The sequence below is a fragment of the Podarcis gaigeae genome (genome assembly GCF_964106915.1).
Source record: "Podarcis gaigeae genome assembly, chromosome: 17".
Classification (NCBI taxonomy): Eukaryota; Metazoa; Chordata; class Lepidosauria; order Squamata; family Lacertidae; genus Podarcis; species Podarcis gaigeae.
In genome coordinates, this window is record NC_139694.1 from 13,245,718 (window position 1) to 13,268,343 (window position 22,626).

Genomic DNA, 22,626 nt, shown 5'->3' on the forward strand with positions numbered 1-22,626 from the left:
AACATCTGGAGGGCACCAGACTGGTGAAGAGATGTATGGCCACTAGGAGGTCAGGGCAGGTTGCATGGCTAGCATTCACAATCTCCCCTCTCACTGGCTTGCAAAAGGGGCCTTGGATGTCCTTGAGTTCCTAAGGAAACTGAGCATTGAGACAAAAGTTTGTGATGGATTGAAAGGGATGTTCTTGCCTGCTTAACTGACCTAGGCAAACTCCATTCATTCTTAAATGCAAGTCACCTCTGTGCAGCGTTTCTGCAACCAACACTGAAAGAAAGAGCTCTGTGCCAAGAATTTACCCTGGCATTCTCACCACCTGACGCCGAGTAGCAGTAATAGCATTGTTGCCAGGTCAACTTTTCACAAATAAGACACACCATGGAGTGCCCTTGCCAAATTCTATGGAGTTCTTGGGCAGCCTGAGGAGTTAAGATGCGTCCATTATTATGCTGAGCGTGGAGCTATGGTGTGTTGGAGAGATTAATCAGACTTTAAAATAAAGGAGTGCCCTTCAGCCATGTGGCATTTTTTAGGGACAACAGTCATGACTGTGCTACCTAAGAAAATCTGTGTGTAATTATGCAAGCTGGGTTACCAGGAAGACAAAAGCCCTGTGGGCATTTCTATGGAAATGAGGTCAGCTAAGAAAGCATCGCCAGGATGTTTGGGTGGTTCCACCTCACACAACCCTTTTTAAAGATTACAGGACTGATCAGGCTTAAGCTTCCCATGCCTGACATGGCGTTCCAGGCTTCCTTCTTCTGAGCTGCGGCTCTTGTTTCCCAAGAAGCAGTAGCTGACAGGAAAAGCCAGGATTCATTATTAAAAGACAAAGAGAGACACATTATCTGCTTGAGTGCTGAAGGTACGTCACAGACTTTTTGTAAAGTCCTGGCGTTCCTTTCACGAGAAGGGATGATTTATAGAAAATTGCTGCCAGAGCACATGCACACCCTGGCAGCAGCAAAATGCAGCCCCCTCCCACATCCAAGGCTCTTTTATCAGCATCTTAGGAGGTGCCCAATTCATTTGTCCGTGTGAAATCACAAGAGTCAATAGATATTTCTCCTGGATTCTCCACCACTCTCCCAAAAGTTATTTTCTGAACCCAGCAGAATTGCTTTCCCCCAAAAGTCTTCTTTTTCCCATTTCAGCAACACTTGGTGCTAATTTTAATTTCACACTCAAGGCGTAACAACAACAATACAGATCCCAACCACAGTTTTGTGCCTTGTAATATATCGTAACAGTTGATGATGATGCTAATAATACTAAGAATAATGCTAAGAATAATATAGGTCCCATCAAAATTACAAGACGGTCCCATGAATGTAATAGACCAGGGCTTCCCAAACATGGGTCTCCAGTTGTTTTTGGACCACAATTCCAATCATCCCTGACCACTGGTCCTGCCCTGCTAGCTAGGAATGATGGGAATGACAATCCAAAAAAACTGGAGACCCAAGCTTGGAAAATCCTATCATAACATTGAACATATATCAAAACATTGAACATATACAAACTCAGCATTCATTGTGTGAGGGCCTTCTCCAGATGTAAGTGGAGTGACAAGGGGGAGGGCCTTTTGGGCTAAGGAATGCTGCCTCCGATGACGTCCACCTGGTGCCAACAATAATATCCTTACAGGACCACACTAAGTCATCCCTTTCATTCCATTCTTTTGAGGGATTATAATAGTCATGCTTATTGCTATTGGGGTTTTTTTGGGGGGGAGGTTGTTATTTTATTGTTAAACTTGATTGGTGTTTTTTTAAGGTGTATATGTATGCTGCCTAGAGACATTTTGTATTCAACAACAAGTAAATCAAATAAATAACAACAAGAAGAATGTCTACTGAGAAGAACATCCCACTGAATTTATTAGAATCTACTGCTAAGTATGTACCGTATTTTTTGCTCTATGACTCACTTTTTCCCTCCTAAAAAGTAAGGGGAAATGTGTGTGCGTCCTATGGAGCGAATGCCGGCTGCACAGCTATCCCAGAACCCAGAACAGCAAGAGGGATTGCTGCTTTCGCTGCACAGCGATCCCTCTTGTTGTTCTGGCTTCTGAGAGTCAGAATATTTTTTTTCTTGTTTTCCTTCTCAAAAAACTGGGTGCGTCTTATGATCTGGTGCGTCTTATAGAGCAAAAAATACGGGTACCTTTAGGTTTGCAGCCTAATTGCGCAATCCTAGTCATATCTGTTCAGAAGTATATTCCGGTAAATTCAATGAAATTTACTCCAGATCATTCAGAGTAGGACTGCAATCATAAGCACTTTTGCTCATGGATTATTTCAATGGAAGAGAATTAAGCACTGACTAACTTTTCCATGGGGTCTCCAGTGAGTCTTAAAGCACCATCTGGTATGCAGGCTGAGACCCTACCTGCCTGCAGACTGTCTCGCCAGGGTGGTGCATGCTCTGGTTATCTCCTGCTTTTGGACTACTGCAATGCGCTCTATGCGGGGCTACCTTTGGAGGTGACCCGGAAACTACAACTAATCCAGAAGGTAAAGTGGCAGCTAGACTTGGTGACTGGGAGTGGCTGCTGAGACCATATAACACCGGTCCTCAAAGACCTACATTGGCTCCCTGTACATTTCCAAGCACAATTCAAAATGTTGGCACTGACCTTTAAAGCCCTGAATGGCCTCTGCCCAGTATACCTGAAGGAGTGTCTCCACCCCCATCATTCAGCCCTGACACTGAGGTCCAGCTCCAAGACGTGAAGCTACAGGGAACCAGGCAGAGGGCCTTTTCGGTAGTGGTGCCCGCCCTGTGGAACACCCTCCCATAAGATGTCAAGGAAATAAACAACTATCTGACTTTTAGAAGACATCTGAAGGCAGCCCTGTTTAGGGAAGTTTTTAATGTTTGATGTTTTAACACTTTATCATCATCATCATTATTATTATTACTAATAATATTCTGTTGGGAGCCACCCAGAGTGGCCGGGGTATAAGTAATAATTTTTATTTTATTATTATTATTATTATTATTATTATTATTATTATTATTATTATTATTATCAGTTGGATTGTGCCCAGTATTTCTTTTGTATTATTATTATTATTATTATTATTATTATTATTATTATTATTATTATTACCTAAATGCAAAAGGCTTTTGTGTCACAGATGGCACCTTTAATAGAAAGCTATTTAATTAATATTTCAAAGCATTTATAAACCCCATTAATATATTTTAAATCTATAAGCAGTGTAGAATATGTGCCATATAAAAACAATGTCCCTTAAAACAAATATAAAGCTTGAAACCAATAAAACAGTTATAAAAAATATAAAAGCAAATAAAACTAATTCAGGGGATTGATGCACAAGACGAAGGGCCCACTCTTATGGGTCAGGGAAATCTTGGACAAAAATATGAACCTTTTATAAGACGTTTGAAGCAACTACAGCAATGTAGGGCATTCCACAGAACATGAACACCAGAACATGCCAATTTTCCACTCCCTGTCCTATGATATTCTGTGGAGTGCAGTGCCAGAAGTAACATTTCCCCAGACAATCTCAGTGATCTTACAGGTCTATACAGGGGCAGAAGGTCTTTCAGATAACCTGGTTCCAAGTTATCTAGGGCTCAGTATGTTAACAAGAGGACCTTGAAGATTGTTGGGTAGCTGATTGGCAGCTCCTTCAACATCTTACGGGCGTAATATGCTTGTGTCCAGTTGCTCCACTCAATAACCTGGTCTCACGATTCTGTACCAGCTGTAATTCCAGACCAGAACAAAACCAGGAGGGGGGAAAATGCTTTAAGAAATGCTACCTCTGCCTGATCAATATCCAATCTACACTAGGAAACAAAGGTAAATAGTCAAAATAATAGACTGTAGGAAGAATGTGATAACCCTTACTGTCTTTTAAGACAACACAAATCCCACTGATTTTTTTTAAAAAAACCAAACCAACTTGAGCCACACCCATTATTATCCATCATCTGCACCATGGTAGTCAATGTGGTCCTCTCCAGATGTTGCTGAGCTCCAGTTCCCATCATCCCTTACTACTGGCTATGCTGGCTGGGGCTGATGGGAATCAGAGTGCATGAATGACTGGAAGGCACCACACTGGCCACCCTGATCCAGTATTTCCCAAACATATGTCTCTAGCTATTTTTAAACTACAACTCCCATCATCCCTAGCTAGAAAGACCAGTTCAAAGCACATGGCTTTTCTAAAAGAATAAATGGAACTGTCATTTTTACCCCTCACAGAGTTAAAGTTTGCTTAACAAGCATCAGCCTGCTCAGATTATTTGGGGGAAGCTGTGTTCTTTATAAATACCCTCTAAATAGGGGCACAGTTAATTTAAAAATTGAGAATAACACAAGGGATATAACTATGGGAAAATGCAGTGAAATTTGCTGTCTCCTTGTTACTTATTTGATCAGAGTCTTCATCCTTTTGCCATTTCCACATTTGTTTTTGGCTCCTTGACTTTGGGCATCAACTGGTTTCTAAAGCTTGAGTTGAATCACCTTCCATGTCTTAATTAAATTCTAACACTTTAAAGAAGATCTCTGGTTCCTCAAGGTTTCTTGTTCCAGGAAGAGGGGTTCCCCATCCCAAAATCTGCTCAAAAGAAGCTTTTAAGGTTCTCTTCCTTCTCTGATCCAGTTTGAGGTCTAAAAGAAACAGTCAAGAAGATTCAATACTGTCACGTCTTCCCATTCAAATTGCTTTCCTCTCCACTACAGTGTTTATTGATTTTCCAATGCTAACTTCATCTCCCTCCCTCTCAGTACCAGATTAAAGTCTGGAAGGTATTAGATTTGGCATGGAGGGGGAATATAAGGCTGGGAATGGGAGACATCCCCCACCCCCAGTCACTTTAAAAAAAAATCTCTGAAGAGGTTCAGAACGATTTCTTGGGGAAATGAAGATGCTGAGGTATAATAACTTCATCTTTGCCTTCTTCCTTGCCTTCAAGGTGATGATGACACCTTATCATTTGGGAATCTTGATTGTTACTTTCCATAGACTGCTGTACACAGAGGCAACCACAGAAGAGGCAGACAGCGGAGGAGGAGGGGGGGAGAGAAGGTGGCACCAAAGTTTTATTTTCAAAATTAAAGTGGGGTTCTGAGGTAGCCCAAACATTGCACAAGGCTTTTTAAAGTAGCAGGAGCGCTTGCTCTTCAGCGCTGCACAGCTCCCTTTCTTTGTGCGTGTATTTATATATTAATATATATATATATATATATATATGCTTGGGGAAGAACTCAAACGACAAAGAGGCTTTATTTCCGGGAGAAGACTTCAAAATACGTGCTAGAAATGGACAATTTGAGTCCTTTCTTTCTCCGCCGCCCCCCTTCCAACATGCAAAGCTAAAAGAGGAGGGGAAAAAAGAGAGAATTAAAATCAACCACGTGGTAGATCTATGCCTTTAAAAAATATATACAAAAAAACCCACCACACTTTGCCACCTCCAGTTGCATTTATGTTCCTTCACCCTGTTCAGGGGAAGAAAAACAACAACAAAACAACCAAGAGGGCAAGATTTTAAGTGTCTCAGGGATCAGCTTAGGTGACAAGAAGGCGCAGAAGGCGCATCTTGCGTGCAGGGGGGAAACCCGGGTGGCGCTTGGCTTTTTATTTAGCAGGACTTGCCATGGCTGGTAGGAAAAGGCGAGGATGACCCAGCAGAGGGAGAGCCGCGGGCGAGGGGCTTCTCCCAAGGCTGGAGGTTTCTGGAGGCAACCAGGTTGGAAGGACTCTTCCAGGTCTCCCTTTCTCCTCGCCCCGCTCAGGAAGCCTGGGAGCGCCTCAGAAATCATCTCCCAAGAGGACTTTAAGTTTGGAGCCACCTTCTTCTTCTTCTGCTGCTGCTGCTGCTGCCTTCATCTTCACCACCACCTCCTCCTCCATCTCTGAAGATCTTCCCACCCCCACCTCTCCTGCCCCTTCTCCTCCTCCTGCCTTTCCCCCTTTCTCTCTCTCCCCACCACCCCCGTTGTTGTTGTTGTTGTTAGAAAGCCTTCTTGCACCCCCTGGTGCTCTTGCGTTTTGTGTGTGGTAGGCAAGGAGATTGTCTTCTCTCTCTCTCTCCCTCTCTCGCTCCCTCTTGGTTGCTCATTATTCAGAGAGAGACACACAGAAGGGTTGAGTGAGAGAGAGAGAGAGAGACGGAGATCTCAGGTCATCTGCAGCTGCAGCAAGCCAGTGAAGGAGAGAGGGAGAGGGGGAGAGAGAGAGAGGGGAGGGAGAGGAGAGAGAGAGAGAAAAAAAAAAAAGCAGGGAAAAAGATGGCGATCCTCCATTGCTGAGACCTGGCAAGGAGCACATGAGAACCTCAGCAAAGAGAGAAAAAGAAAGGAGCAACTTCCACAACAATTGCAAGAAGAAGAAGAAGAAGAAGAGGAGCCAGAGGCAGGAGCAGAAGGGGGAAAGGACCCAGCCGCCGCCGCCACCAGCAACCGGGACCTTCCTGTAAGTTCTGGCCTTTGAAGCCCATCTCGGGTCTTGGAGGGGAAAAGAGCAAAGCGAGGTTCTCCTTTTTTGGCTGTCCCACCAAAACCACCTTGGGGGGGGGGGGGAAGCTTGGAGAAGCGAGGAGATCCATTCATTCAGGGCGAGCTGGAGGAATTCGAGCACACAAAACACAAGGTGGTGGTGGCGGCGGCGGCGGACCCGGTGGTTTTTGTTGAGCGAGGAGAGAGAGAGGTCTCTCTGTGTCTCCTGTAATGGGGGAGGAGGAGGAGGAGGTGGTGGTGGTGGTTGGAGCTGGTGGGAGGAGGAGGAGGAAGGAAGGCAGTTAATTAATTTTGTGTTGTTGTTGCATTTGAGGCGGCTGTGGGGCGAGAGAGAGAAGTGCGAGGAGCGCCGCCGAGAAGTGTGTTGTGGGGGCACTTGGGGGTTTGGCTGTGTGGGGAAGTGACTGGATCTCCCAGGCGCTGGGAGAAGAGAGAGAGAGGCGTCCGGGGGGGGGGGGGCGGAGAGGGAAAAAGCTCTGCCTCGACCGGTGACCTCTTTCTTTCTTTCCTTCCTTCCTTTTTTCTTTCTTTGCTTTCTCTTTCTCTCTCTCTCTCTTTCTGCGCCTCCTCTCCTTCCAAAATCTGGTCCCTCTCTCTCTCAGGCAGGTAGACTGGACCTTCTTCTCTCTCTCCCCCCCCCCCCCCCATTACACACACACACCCCAGGCATACACAACCAAGGCTCTCTCTCTCCCGCCTTTCCTCAAGTTGAGCTGGTGGTGAGGGTCCTTCCTTTTTGAAAAGGGTTGCCTTGGAATAGGACAGCGGTGGAAGCTGGAGAGAAGCCATTACAACACAGTTTTTCCTCTTTGCTTTGAGAAGGGAAGAAAGGGAAAAGAGAGAGAGAAAGAGAGAGGGGGGGTGTTTCAACAGAGAGCCTCACTTCTTGCTCGGTTCCCTGGTGTCCATGGCTTTCCAGGGAATGAGAAGCAGCTGAGCTTTCCCCCCTTTCATTTCCCTCCTCCCCCCCTCTTTCTTTATCTCCTTGTCCTCCATTTGCAAGCTGTCTGCTTTGGTTCCAGTCCAGACTCCAAAACACAAAGCTACTCCTCTTTCGCGCGGGGACACACACACACAATCTCCAGGCGTTTCTCTTCTCCTCTCTTGGAGTCACCCTCTTTCTTCCCTGAGCTTTATAGTTTCTACTTCTGCATGAGGGTGTGTGTGTGGAAAGGAAAGGGGAGATCCTGGCTCTGGAGATCTGGAGAGATCTCAGCTTGCAATCCTCTGTTGTGATGAGATTCTCAGCCTTTCTTTTTTCCAACCCAGAGAAAGTTTGCTCCTCTTGGTTTTTTGGGAAGGACCTTCTAGGAAGGGGGGAAAAGGTGGCGAGATACGGGGTTGCTTTCTGCTGATGCTTTTGTGTGCATGCCTGCTTGTCTCATGAAGCTACTTGCATGTCTAAGAGGAAGTGAATAGTTGGACAGAGGGCTGTGATCTGAGTCAGGTAAGCCATGTCATGTTCTCTAGCTCCACCAGAAAATGGAGGAGAGCGAGAGCAAGGGCAGGCTTTTCCAGTAGACAAAGCTGAGATGGGAAGTGCTCATGCAATTATGGATGTTTCTCCATTTTTTTCTGAAGCTTTGTTGGCAAAGCCTGGCTTGACATTTTTTCCCCTCCAGTGAGCAATGTTTTTTGATGTCTCTTCTCTTTCTGACTCCAGGAAATGGACGATTTGAGGAAGTTTCATAGATTCTTTTCATAGATTCTCCAGAGACAGAGAGTGAGAGACCTGTGCTCAAAAGGACATATTTCCTCCCTGCTTCTTTTATAGTTTCATTTTTGAAACCAACCCCTTTTAGATGTAACTTTTGGGTTGAACTTCATGGCCTTCAAGAGGCTGCTTCAGTTGACCAAAGACGTGCTTTATTTTTTGTATGTGGGGAAAATGGAATAGTTAAATATCTGATGAGCCTGGCAGTGTTCTTCTGCAGAATGACATGAAATCAATGTCAATCAAGCAAATTTTGTGTTAGCCTCACAGTGGACATTCCAATTGATGGTATCTTCTGGAAGTATTGCAATTTTGGTAAATAATTTGGAGCTGCGTATGTACTTTTATTTTTTATTTTTTATTTTAAAAAATGAATCATGCAATTAGGAGTATCTCTGAAATTCCATAAGGCATCTTAAAGGCTTTGTAATTCATGGAGGAATTTCTCTCATTGTCCCCCCCCCCCTTCCTAAACCTGACCCTAAACATCAATTATGGAGCTTAGAAATGTTGGAGTTTCATTAGAATCATCATAATCCAGCCAAACCTAAGTACATTGAAGTTCCATTGATTTCCATGGAAGAGTTACAGTGTGATCCTATACATATCTACACAGAAGTAAGCCCTCTTGAGTTCAGTGGAGCTTACACCTAGGTAAGTTGTGTGCAGGACCTAGGTGGAAAAGAGTTAAGTGCATGCTTTTCCATTGAAATCAGCGAGATTTTAAAATGCTAACATTTGTCTGGAACATGAATTCTATTTTTAGATGTAATTATGGAATGCTAATATTTCAACAATATGATGGGAATTCAGAAAAAGATGGTATTTTTCTTCTTCTCACCTTTGTTTCCAGCTTCTAATTAGGAATACTCCAGGGTCATCTAAAGTTGATGAAAAATTAAATCTGCAGAGTCATCAACAGTAGCTCCAGCCTAACACTTTATGGTGCTGCCTCAAAACAATGACCATGAATATTAAGAGTGTAATTAATTCTCTCTTTGAGAAGTTGGTAAGCAGAGTGTGAAATAATGAAAGTGAGGTAGCCAAAATGTTTGAAATGCTGAGAGGAGTTTGGGTTTCCATAGTAAAACTGCAAAAACAAACTTAAGTGATAGAAATGTAGATATATGTGTGTATGTCACAGATACCTACAAGTCACCATAAGATAAGGAAACTCCCACCTTGAATTATATGCAATCAACAAAATTGTAATTTCTGAAAATGTTAAATTTTAGATGATAGTCCTTGGTGGTTTTATCTGTGTTATCTACGTTACTGATAAAACACTAGCCCTATTAAAAAATAATCATGGGGAATATTTGATTTTACTACTTAACTTTTGATTGTGGTTGTACATTTCTTTCCTCAAACTTCTGAGTTCTTTCTAGCTGGTGAACAAAGCACAATGTTTCAGTGCGAGACATTCATTGCATACTCTTTAATGATGTTGTGGTAGGCCCATTCCATTGCTCGCTGATGCCAACAAGTTCCATTTTTCATTTGTTTTGGTAGACATGGCTATTGTTTTCTTCGCTTGATGAATCTGTTCATATGCACAATATCTGTTCATAAGAACTTGGTTTACCTGATTGAGAGTTATGGATAGTTTCTCTCTGATATATGAAGGTAAAGATAGCACAGGCAGAATTAAATATACAGGGCAATTGGTAGAGTTAGGGTAAATGGTCTTTTGCAAGAGACTTGTTTTAAACTCAGCTTGAAGATGGTTTCATCATCACTGGTTGGTGACGGGTGTTGCAAAACAAACAAACAAACAAAGGCTCAAGACTCTTCTTGCTAATAAAAACCACTTTGACTAGGACAACTTCCATCAAAAGCTGTGCTGTTCACTTTGCATTAACACCGCAATCATACTTCTTGCTCAGAAAATAGAAAAGTTTTTAAGAGCTGTTTTGCACATGTGTGTCTCAGTACTTGATGAAATAAAATAAAAAAATTCCTTCCAGTAGCACCTTAGAGAGCAACTAAGTTTGTTACTGGTATGAGCTTTCGGGTGCATGCATACTTCTTCAGATACTTGATGGTCCCTCTTCACTTGCATGGAATATGTGAACTGCAATCCATTGTGCTTGAGATGGTGTCAGCTGATCTGGTGGTTTGAGCTTGCTTTGAGACTCTTTGAGAAAATTACTCATGCACCCATAACATACTGGCTGCTTATCTACTTGTTTCTTCAGTGAGGTAATTTTATTTTCGGATTCCTTTCTCTTTTGGGCTTGTAGTTGAGTTTGTCTTGAGGAGATGAGGGGGAGGGAAGTAGTTTATCGCCCTTTCCCGTGGAAATCGGAGATATCATTCAGTTGTTATCCTATGCATGAATGTTCAACAAGGTGAAGAATTTGCCATGTTCATAATGAGATGATGAACACAGAAACTAGTGGAAGAAAATGTAGGTCTTTTGAAGATTTAGCTTGATATTCAATGATCAACGTCAACAGTAGTCAAAAGCTCCTCAGATTTGCTTTTTAATTCTCTATGCTTTGGGGGACCTCGGTGACCCAAAGGGATGTAAAAAATGGAGAACTTTCTCCTACAACCTGTGATATTTCACACTTCACGTATTCTCCTACCAGGTATATCACTCAACGTTTTCTCAAAGCCTGGCTTGAGGCTGAGATTGTTTGTAATTTAAGCATTTCATTAAAATAGGAGGTCAGTAAAAGTGAGTTCAAGGTAAGGGATGTCTAAAGGTAAAGGTACCCCTGCCCGTACGGGCCAGTCTTGCCAGACTCTGGGGTTGTGCGCCCATCTCACTCAAGAGGCCAGGGGCCAGCGCTGTCCGAAGACACTTCCGGGTCACGTGGCCAGCGTGACAAAGCTGCATCTGGCGAGCCAGAGCCGCACACGGAAACGCCGTTTACCTTCCCGCTGGTAAGCGGTCCCTATTTATCTACTTGCACCGAGAGGTGCTTTCGAACTGCTAGGTTGGCAGGCGCTGGGACCGAGCAGCGGGAGCGCACCCCGCCGCTGGGATTCGAACTGCCGACCTTTCGATCGGCAAGTCCTAGGCGCTGAGGCTAAATGACCCCTAAAGTGCTTTTTTAAAAAAATACAAAACCCCCTCCTAATTTGGTGTTGATGTAGCTGTTAAGGAGGTGTTAAACATTTGTTGTTGTTTGTTCAGATCCTTGGGTGGATTTTGAATTGCAGGAAAAATATATGAGTGTCAATTAGAGTTCAAAGGAACTATCGCTGCTGAATCTAGATGTCATCCTTGATAGGAATTTTCCATCTCTTTTGTAGGAAATGTATACTTCTTTGTGCTTCCTGCATTTCTCTGTACTGTAAGCCATAATACTTAATATGATTTCATATTTATATTTTATATTGCCAAATACCATTTATTTATTTATTTATTAAATGACCCCGATATATTAATGGGGTATGTGACCCTGATATATTAGTGGGGTGGTTTTTACGAACTTAGGAGCGTTGAAAATGAAATAACTATCACAATTATATATGGAGACAAGTTGTGTTCCAATATCAGTTGACCAGATGGAATTTTATGGTGACAATTAATGGTAGAAAGAAATACACATTTCATGAAAATAATTTTATTGCTAGAAAGGAAGTACTGAAGTCTTATAATAATCCAAATCTAAGTTTTGAGAAAGGCTAGTTAAAGAGAATATTCTTGAAATATATATTCTTGGGTGTGGGAATAGTGGGGGTAAGCTAAAAGCAACTTCTGCAATGTTTCTATGGATTATATTCAATATTACACACTTAGAATTGCACCAGATTTAAGACTCTACTAATCTTCCCTGTAATGTAGCTAATTTCTCCAATGAAGCTGAAGAACATAGGTCTGTCATTAAGACTGAGAGAAAACACAAAGAGAATGAAATTTGTGGGTATTGATGAATGTCTATGTAAAGACAGAAGTTCAAGCACAATGCTGGTTAACACTCATTGCTGAGGCTGGGAGGAAGTAGGTGGGCAAGTCTATCTCTAGTTAGCTAAACTGTAACCAAGAGTTCACCAGGCTTTAAGAGGTTGCAAAGAGCAATCTTGAAGGAATAGAGGATCCTTATCTTCTGCTGGCAAATCAAGAAAACCATGCTTAATAGGTACTGATTGTATCAGGTTCTTGAGGTAGTACTAATTTGTCTTTTGACCGCCTGCTTCTTTCCCAGTGAGTATTATAACAATAACCATGGCTAGAAAGCTATTGTATTTGGATGCTTGCAGCACTTTCCTCAAATTAGATGGCTGTCTTTTATTTTAATAGGGATGCGTCATATTTCAAGTAACAGAAGTGAATTGCACTAGATAACTCCTATGGTGGTGATTTCTACAAGGAAAAGAAGATGGGTCAGGTCATATGTTTACCAGATTTTTGATAGTAGGAGCAGAGTTCATTCATTCCTGCATTGAAAGGGGGTTGGACTAGATGACCGTTAGTGTCCCTTACAACTCTACAATTGTATGATTCCAAGAGGGTTGTTATATTTTTGTATATAACTTTGAGGCATGTTTCACTCTTGTACTAAAATGGACACCTATGCCATTTTAACCAAGGGGTAGGCATTCACCTTGCAACTGTGGGGTAGCACAGCTACCATATTTTCTAGGGAATGGTATTTTTGGGGAGGTCCTCTGTCACTTCCCAGCTGGAGCGCAAGCTGCATCTGGGAATCCTGGCGCATCCTTATTCCATCCCTGGAAAAATGTCACTGCCATTATATTGGCAGAATGTTGTGTGTATGAGAATCAATGCTTTTAAGGGCCTTGCAAGAGACACAGGTTAGTGCATGCACCCAACAGGGTGGCTTAATGTTTCAACACCCATGGCAGCCCCTCTTGTTGCATTAAGTTGGGGCATAGCTTAGACCAGTGGTGGCCAAACATGCCCCTCCAGCTGTTTTGGGACTACAATTCCCATCGTCCCTGGCCACTGGTCCTGTTAGCTAGGGATGATGGGCGTTGTAGTCCAAAAACAGCTGGAGGCCCAAGTTTGGCCACCACTGGCTTAGGCGAACTAAAGAAACCCTTTTATTCTTGCAATGAGTAATTATGGAGTCATCGCAACAGTGTACTAGTTGATGAATAGACTAGTTCATGGAGGCTATTTTTTAATACGAGTAAAAGAAAGTTCACGTGGCACACCAGTGTTGCAACAGGCACTTAAAAAAAAGGTATTTGTCACTTACAGAACCTCAAAATATTCGGCACAGCCAGTACTTACCGTAAATATCCGAACCATGGGTGGATATTACTTAATTTATTTATAAATGTATAATCTCCACTTCCGTAAGAAATATAGTAAGGTGGAATACAGAATGCTACCTTGAATGTTGAAGCTCATGATAGCACTCATGAAGTCTTTGGCTACGACAAATACAGGAGCCACAAGCATAGGTGACTGAAGATTTAGGCAAGTTTATAGACCATAGATCCATGAACGGCTATTTTCATAATGGCATATTTTATTGTTGTGACCCGCCTTGGGACCTTGTAGTAAAGTGTGGATAAGAAATTAATTAACTAAGTTAACCTTATCCATAGCAGAAGGGGAGACACTCTGATTATCAGGTGCAGGGTAAGATATGGGGAAGGAAGTTTCTCCATGGGTTCCCAGTGTACAGTATCTGCCTGGATACTATTGGGAACAGACAGATGTGCTCCTTGAGGCTATGATCTGAAGGAAGGCAATTCTTAGGTTTTGTTTGTTTGTTGCATTGACACTTTTGATCTTTCCTGCTTTCAGACTTGCACTTTTCTGATAACAAGAGTTCACAATGTTTTTTTTTTTAAAAAATCTGTCCTTCCCTTCCATCTATCATCAACATCATCATCATCATCATCATCATCTCTGTATATGCCTTCCCCTAACCATTCGATGTTTCTTTTGAAGTTTAGGAAATCTTAAAAAGTGTTAAGCATCTCTCTTTCTTCTTTTTATAACCAGGAAAAGAATATGCAATTCTGGGTAAAGATGTTGGTGTGAAAGTGTCTGTAGAGCAGGCTCATGTCTTTTCTGTCCATGTTTTTCTTTTTAAAATATATATAAAAATATTTAGAGCAGTGATAATAAATTCTTGAATGTAAAGGTGATAGCTTCTGCTGGGAGAGATACAGTTAACATTGTAATAGATGAACTTCACTATGGCAGTATTCCAGATGAGTTGACTGTTGAAAATAAAATGTTCCAGAAGAACTGGGAGAACAGGAAAGAAGCTAAAATAGCATGGTTTGTATGCCAGTGCTGAGAGAAGAAAGAGGAGGGGGAAGGCACAGAGAAGATAATTATCTTAAGTTAAACTATCTTCTTGGTTGAAGGGAACAGAATTTCAGAGATGCATCTGAATTATTTCTTGACTTCATCTGTTGGTGTCATCTTCGAGGCATTCTTCTGCTTCCTTTTTTTCCTTCAAGAGAGTACGGAACTAGGAAATGGTAGAACTTGGTGACAATTGATGTAGCACTATGACAAATAGACTTTAAAAACTGCATTGCGTGCTCTAATCTGAAAATGGAAAAATGGTGGGCCAAGGCGCCTGGATGTTTACAGTTTCAGTTGGATCTATGCAGGATGAGCTGGTAATAAACTTGATAGATTGGTAGACCAGTCATTATGTCAAAGGCTGGTCAAGTGGTTAGAGCATTGTTATTTTTTAAATAATAGCAAAGGACAGGATTTGGCTAATTACATAATGGCTCCTTACTGAAAGACTAGTAGTTTTATAGAGCACCGTGCCTGTTCACATCAAGGGCTCTCCAGTCCACAGCAAGTGGAGTGGACTGGCTGGTGGACTTGACTCTTGGGCACTTGTTTGTTGTTCCTCTTTTAATTAGAATCATAGAATTTTAGAGTTGGAACGGACCCTGAGGATCATCTAGTCCAACCCCCTGCAATGCTGTGCCATGTGGGGATCGAACTTGCAACCTTGGCCCCATCATCCACCATGCTCAACACTTTTTGCTATCTCATTAAGAAGAAGTAGAGGGATGCGGGTGGTGCTGTGGTCTAAACCACTGAGCCTCTTGGGCTTGCCAATCAGAACGTCGGTGGTTTCAATCCCTGCGATGGGGTGAGTCCCCGTTGCTTGGTCCCAGCTCCTGCCAACCTAGCAGTTCGAAAGCACGTCAAAGTGCAAGTAGATAAATAGGTACTGCTCCGGTGGGAAGGTAAACAGTGTTTCTGTGTGCTGCTCTGGTTTCACAAGAAGCGGCTTAGTCATGCTGGCCACATGACCCAGAAAAACTGTCTGCGGACAAATGCCGGCTCCCTCGGCCAGTAAAGTGAGATGAGCACCGCAACCCCAGAGTCGTTCTCAACTTGACTTAACCGTCAGGGGTCCTTTACCTTTACCTTTAAGAAGAAGTAGACCACATGGTGTAACCAGCTTAAGAGAGAGCAGAACATTCTTGTGGGTGGTGGTGGGTTGTACAGTGGTACCTCTGGTTAAGTACTTAATTCGTTCCAGAGGACCGTTCTTAACCTGAAACTGTTCTTAACCTAAAGCACCACTTTAGCTAATGGGGCCTCCTGCTGCCGCCGCGCCGCCAGAGCATGATTTCTGTTCTCATCCTGAAGCACTATTTCTGGGTTAGCGGAGTCTGTAACCTGAAGCGTATGTAACCTGAGGTACCGCTGTAGTTGGAAAGTTGCATTGAGTGCAGAGAGAGAGATAGACAAGAGTCCTGCAACACTTTGGAATCAAGGGGGCTTTTTATTCTTGCCATTGCTATCAGATGACTCCATGATGCAGTTACCGCTTACGCAACCAAGTTCTTGACACTGTAGAATATTCTACAGATAAAAAGTAACAGTGGTTAATTCTGACTGGTTAGTTCTGTCATCTCAACCTGGCTAGCCCTGAGGATTATTTAGGTTGCATTAAGTGTATACTTTACTCACCTCCCCAAATCATGATCACTGGATAGTAAAACTCTGAACTGCCTGACCCTAGTCGGATGAAAGTGGCTTGTGACCAAGTCTTGTTGGAATCTACGACACAATTAAGTCAAAAGTGACCAGCAAGTCTTACTATACTTGATGGGACTTAAAGTAATAATTAATTTTAGCCAGATCATGGCCTGAATGTAGGACCAAATACAAGAACAGCACTCATCTTTTTCTTTCATTAGCCACCTTTTGTTCTTGAGGAGAAAATCAGTTGGAATGTTGCTCAGTAACAAAAGGTATTCAGGTGAGGAAGAATTGCATGACCTCAGGAAATACATGGTGTAATACCAGTGATAAATTGGGTGTGTACCCCTTCACACTGGTGATGTGAGCAGCTTTGCTTTTAGTTGTGTAGTATTGCCTTTCCCATAAAGTGAGTGGCTGGCATGCTTTTTGGGTCCTTTCAGTGCTAGCTTAGCCATGAGGAGCTCCTTCTGTATGGCCAGAGTAATGTTGAATTAACTCAAGCACTTGGCTTAGGACTATGTGGTGCCAACCATGGAATCAGCTGATTGGGAGTGTTGATTTTCTTGAAATGACACAGTTGGCCCTTGCTAGCATGAGTCCTGCTTAAGTAGAGTAATAGTGAAAGGGTTTGGTTTCTCTTTGCTTGGGTAGGATTGCATAGACTCAACCTTAGAGGTGAGGTTTTGGGAGGAAGTTGCATTCAGTGGTCTTGTAGACCTTCTCAATTTTCCCTCCAGCAATTCTATTCACTGCAGTAATCGTAGCAACTATCAGTAACTTTGGAGTTGCTTGGCTGGGTGTATGTACATGCCAAAGGTATGTACATTGTACATATTATATAAAGTATATTGCCAGTATTATAACTATCCTAAAAATAGTCTTCAAAAAAATGTCTGGCATATCTGTTTAAAGCCTACATGCTCTGTAGATATGGCTCTAGGTGGTCTTCCTTCCAGGGAGTACTCAAAATCACTTCACCTTAGTTTCAGCAGTTGCACTTTGCCAGGTGCTGCCAAATTTTTATCTGGTATTTATTGGCAAAAAGGAACCATTCTGCTTCTACTGACTTTGCTTTTCCTCTGGTTAACCAACCCAACCTTGTTTTGAGATGTGTGTGGGTACGTGACTGAAGAAATAGTTGAAAGCACAGATTGTGTTGCAGGAAAGGTTTTTATTAAATGATCTAGTGAGTTCCGATGTCCCAAGTTGGTCATCGGTGGAAAGAACAGAAAAACCTCTGGAGGAAGTCATAAATGTTCTGAAAAGCGACATTGTTTTGTGCTGGCATGTACAAGTGATTAGCAAAGGAACAAAGCTATTGTTTTTGATTAGGGGGAAGTCAAATGCATTGCTGCTGATACAGTATTCACTGACAAGGTATGGTGAGGTAATTTATTTATTTTTACTGGGAGTTAAACTTGTGCAGACTGGGTAAACAGTGAATTGTTTTAAGCATTTAGTTAATTCTATGCAGCTTCACCAGTGAGTGTTCGGTAGAATTGCCTCCTGAGAGTAATGACTGTGGAGGCACTGCAAGCATTGGCATATCTTGACAGCTATCATAAAGATGTTTGCATTTGTATTTTGCCCTGTTACTCAGAGTGATTCACATACACCAGCTCAACAATTCCTACAGCAGCCTTGTAATGTACCTTAGTATTATTACCTCCACATTGTAATGGGGCTTTGGAAGGAAGGGTGAGAGGCAAGTTGCCATTTAAGGCCATCTGGGAAGTGAATGGCTGAGATGAGATTTGAACCACAGATTTCCTAATTCACAGCTCCCATGAGCCAGCCATCACAAGGTATGGAAGTGAAATGGACAGCATTAGCCAAAGACAGTGGTGTCCAAACTTTTTTCAAAGAGGGCCAGATTTGATGAAGTGAAGGGCTGTGAGTGAGTGCCGACCAAAGTTGTTGACCTTTTTTAAGGTTGAAGTTGGTGAGCTTTTTTATGATTTTACCCCAAAGTTGGTAAGTTTTTGAGCTTTTTTAAGAGTTGGAGTTGTTTAGCTTTTTTTATTTAAGGATTTTACCCCAGGAAATAAACTGCCACAGGGGCTGGATTAGGCCCCAAAAGGGACTTTGGACATTCCTGGACAAAGAAGACTTGTTTCCTTAAATAATGCTAAGTCCTTTTAGATAGCTTGGTTGGTTAGAGCATCATGCTCATAATGTCAAGGTTGCAGCATTGTGGGGGGTTGGCCTAGATCAGAGGTTTTCAACCTTGTTGAGTCCATGGCTCCCTTGATCAACTGCATTCTTTCTCCAGCACCCCTGTGGGGCTCAGGAGCCCAGTTATATCACCCCTTGCCTGCAGAGCTGTCAGCCTCTCACCCTTTTTTGAACACCCTCACTTGTGGTGTGTTCCCTCAGCCTCCTCTCCTCTCCCCTCTCCCCGGGAGTCCTCTGGGTAGCTGCTGCTGCCCCTGATTTCTGAGCTGCCCCCTCTGCCCCAAAGAGAGGTGCCTCTCAGAGGCAAAATTGACCTGCAGAGCCAGGGCTGCTGCATTAAACAGCCTTTGGGAGGCAGAGATGTGTGAGGGCATCAGAGGAGGGAGGTAAGGAAGGAGGGAAAGAGGCCAGTGTTGACCTTCATTCAAGGCACCCCAGGGTGCCTCAGCACACTGGTTGAAAACCAGTGCACTACATAGTCAGGGCAAAGTTAGGGAATTTGGACTGTTTCCTTTTGCACACTGGTTGAAAACCACTGGACTAGATGATCCTCCAGGTTCCTTCAAACTCTACAATTCTATGAACCTATATGTGCTTGAAATCATTCTTTGCAGATTATGAGGGCTTTGTTGTTTTTTAAGTATGGTTTAGACTGGCCTGTAGGACTCCTGACTTGAATATTTGGAGGATGGTTGCTATATACTCCACCCTGTTGAGCCTTTTGTCTATTCCTCTCTCCTTACTACTTTACATTGCAGTTAATTACTTAGTAATTATCAAGGGAAAGGAATGACCTGTGGCACAACATTCTTGTGAAACCATCTGACATCTCGTAAAGCCTTCTGACACCCGAAGCATCTAAAGCTGTCTAGGAAATTAAGATATGTGATGTTAAAACCACCCCGTGGCTCATATTAATGGAATGCGTTGGAAAGAGCCTAAAAAGTGGAAGCTCAGCTGATGTCACCACAGCAGGGTTGGCTTTCAAAGGATGCAAGGATCACTGTCAGGAAAAGGAAACAGGAGACACACAGAAGCGGAAAGCAGGCAGAGCTGTTGAGCAAGCACAAAAGTAGGTTAAGACATTCCATAAGCAATGTGTAGTGGAAAGTCTCTGCTAACAGAAGTATCTGCGCTGAGGAAGGAGAAGCAGAGTAGGTAATGATGGGGCACCCTAAAAAGAAGACCGTCTTTTACGAAGCTTTTTTTCTATGGAAAGACGCACGCAGCCCCAAAGGCAGTAGACTTCAGAAGAAACACCCACCTTCCACTCCATTCAATAGACTTCAGATGGCAAAGCGTGAGGGAAGGGTTTTCTTCCTTTGGCTTTCTTTTGGTCAACAAGTGCTAAAAATGGAAAGCGATGTCATTTGTGAACACTGTCTGGTTCCATGATATTTTGGACAGGTGGCTGAAGAAGAGAAAAACAGCCTCATCAGCAAGGGTGGGGGGAGAGATTCAAACTATAACTGAGGGCTGAAGGTTATGGGAGAAGCTAAAATGTGAATTTAAGCCTCACGTTGTTATACTGTGTCATAACTAGTTATGTTTTCAATTGAAAATAAAACTTCCCAGGACTATTCCCTCTTATCTAGGAACGTTGACAAAAATGGAAGCACTAGTTGGTAAAGAGGATTTTCAAGTTTTAATGCAATTGATCCCTGGTCAGCAAATCCCCCTCGTCGTTCCAGAGGACCTCTTTTAGAAGGATCTGGAGAGTGCAAAATGGCCTTCTGCTCAGTTCCATGGCTATGGATGCTGTTCATTTGCCTCTGAGTTTGGCATTGGAGGGGCCACCATTCAGAAGGCTGGTTCTGTCTAGTGACCCTGAGGAGTGTGTGCATTCACACACACACACACACACACACGGGTCTGAAGGCTTCAGTTGCAATGATAGCATGGGATGCCACCCACAGGATGTACCACTGGAGGAAGGGGAGAGGTGATTTTTGCTGACTCGCTCTGCAGCCGTCCTCCCTACAGCCCCTGTGGTCCCCAAAGAGTTAATCTGGAGGATCAGAGGACATAGGAAGCAGCCTTATTCTGAGTCAGACCATTGGTCCATCTGGTCTACACCGGTGGACTGGTGAATTTTGCCTCCCCACCAACTTCCTCCAGTGATGATGATGCTCAGGATCTCTGACTTTTCTGGATAGCTCAGTTGGTTAGAGCATGGTGTTGATAATGCCATGGTGGCAGTTTCAATCCCCATATGGGATGGCTGCATATTACTGCATTGGAGGCGGTTGGATTGGGTGACCCTTAGGGTCGCTTCCAACTCTACAGTTCTATGATTCTGTGAAGAGAAGGAACCCTTCTGTTTGCGGAAGAGCAAGTCTGGATCCAAGCCCGGTACTTTAGCATATAGCTTCTCTCAGTAGGTTAAATGTCTTTGCTCTATGCATAAAAAAACAATGTAGACATGCAGACAAAGCACTCCATACTTCGATCTCCTCCCATCGAGATTTCCATCCCAAGTGTTTTAAATACAGAAACTCATAACCAGTTTGGTGAAAATTGGTGCAATCAATCAGGCTATCTTTACCTACTGTGTAGTAATTTGTGAAATAATGTCTTGTGCCTCTTCTTGGAAAAATATGTAGTCTTGTGGTTACATATTCTTGGTTGTGGAGATAATGGATTTGTTACTCCAGGAATAATATATACCTACCTACTAACATGCCCAAGAGATTGGCATTCCAGATTTTTATTTCTCTTTCCTTGTATTGATGTGAATTATTTTGGAGGTACAGTATAGGGAAGAGGGCTTACTCAGTATAGGGAAGAGTGCTCAGTTGACTTCCTCAATGGGCAAGATAGGTTTTGTTTCTACAGCAATGACAGTGCTATCTTTCTTGCGAAATCATTCATGTTGGTTATTTCTGTATTTAATAGGAGGGAAAACAAGGTTCAGAAAGTAGTACCTAATTCAGGGGCACTAGGTCAGAATTCATCACTGAACACTGATTTGAACCAAATATTCCACAGTTCCATTGGATTGGGCCATAATGGATTCAGACAAACAAGATTTTCACGATTTTGATTAATGGCAAAGCATGCTGCTGGTTTCCTCCTTTTTAAAGCCACTATTGAAAAGGGTTTTCTCGCACTTGCTGTTTATTTTGATGATGTTTATTGACTCCATGGTTTAGAAAGAGAGTTTTTAAGATCTCTTGGGAAGAAATCCTAGGCATGCCGACAGGGGAGTCAACCCCACTGAGGACAGTGGGACGAAACATGAATAAGATTTTATTGCCTCTTACACTTTTGTATAGAATGGGACCATATCTGAAATAATAAGCTTGGATTTTGTAAAGAATGCCATTCAGAGCTTGAACTCTAGAGTAGCAGGTTGATTTGGGGAGACGTTGATTAAAGTCAATGTCAAATAACTGATTTAAGTTTTGTAAGTATCGCTTAGTGTTTGGTCTATCTTCACTTGCTAAAAGTTTTTTTTTTAAGGGCGTCTACCCAGATATGTAAAGTTGATATGTATTTTAATACATAATTTTATATTTTAATGTATATTTTAACTACTGATTTGATTTAGATTTTGAAATTTATTAGGTTAACTTATCATTAACTCTGATAATTTAAATGCATATTTTATTCTCTGGAAACCACTTGAAGGTTTTTAACGAACAAGCAGTATACAAACTCCTAAGAGTTCCCACTCATTTTATAATCCCAGTCTCTTCTGAAGAATCAAAACATATTGCTTTGCAACTAAATAGAGCTTTTATACTATCTAAGAGCATGATCTAAAACATTTGAACATACAGTGTACTACCAGATAATAGATTGTAGTCATCCAACTAAGTCATACTTGGAGTAGTCGCACTGACATTAGTGTACATGGCTAACGTACGTCTGTTAATGTCAGTCATCATGCTATGATGATGACTTGGCTGGAATCAACCCCGTATCTTAAATTGCTGAGCAATTTAATGACTTTTTATTTGGGTCCTTATTTACACTTGGGAATGACAACGAGGAAGAGATCCTTGACTTGACGACTTGTGTCTCTGAACTTTTTCAGAAGCAGAGCCCAGCAGTGAAAAAGCAGGGCAGTGCTTCTCAGTGAGATAGGAAAAGCAATATTCTCATAGTCTTTAAGTCACATTGATTTCTGTGGGAGAATAAAGTGCAGCACTGCTCCCTTTGAAGCCAGTGAGACTTAAAATTGCCGTAGCTAGTTGCCTATGCTGTTCGGTTGACAGTCATAATATTTGTAGCTTTGTGCAATAATACATGACATGACTTATTGTTTTATCTCAAAAGCGTGATTTCCTCCTGCCCCAACTGATTTTTTTTTTTTGCTTCTAAATA

General features: G+C 42.4%; 1 protein-coding gene and 1 long non-coding RNA gene across 11 annotated transcripts in view; one reads left to right on the forward strand and one right to left on the reverse strand.

Moving 5' to 3' along the window:
- LOC310835302 overlaps positions 1-22,626 on the reverse strand; it is a 489,753-nt gene that overhangs the window by 274,846 nt on the left and 192,281 nt on the right. The gene's annotated exons all lie outside the window — the stretch shown is intronic.
- Positions 5,421-22,626, forward strand: part of ZNF462 (zinc finger protein 462) — a 166,140-nt gene continuing 148,934 nt past the window's right edge. For 3 of the 10 annotated variants that reach the window (XM_083718124.1, XM_083718121.1, XM_083718117.1), the window contains exon 1: positions 5,624-6,461. The gene's annotated coding sequence lies outside the window, so the exon portion shown is untranslated. Of the gene's footprint in view, positions 6,462-6,808; positions 6,865-7,192; positions 7,953-8,168; positions 8,535-22,626 lie in introns of those variants that run through there. The other 7 variants (XM_083718120.1, XM_083718122.1, XM_083718125.1 and 4 more) reach the window with 7 other exon arrangements.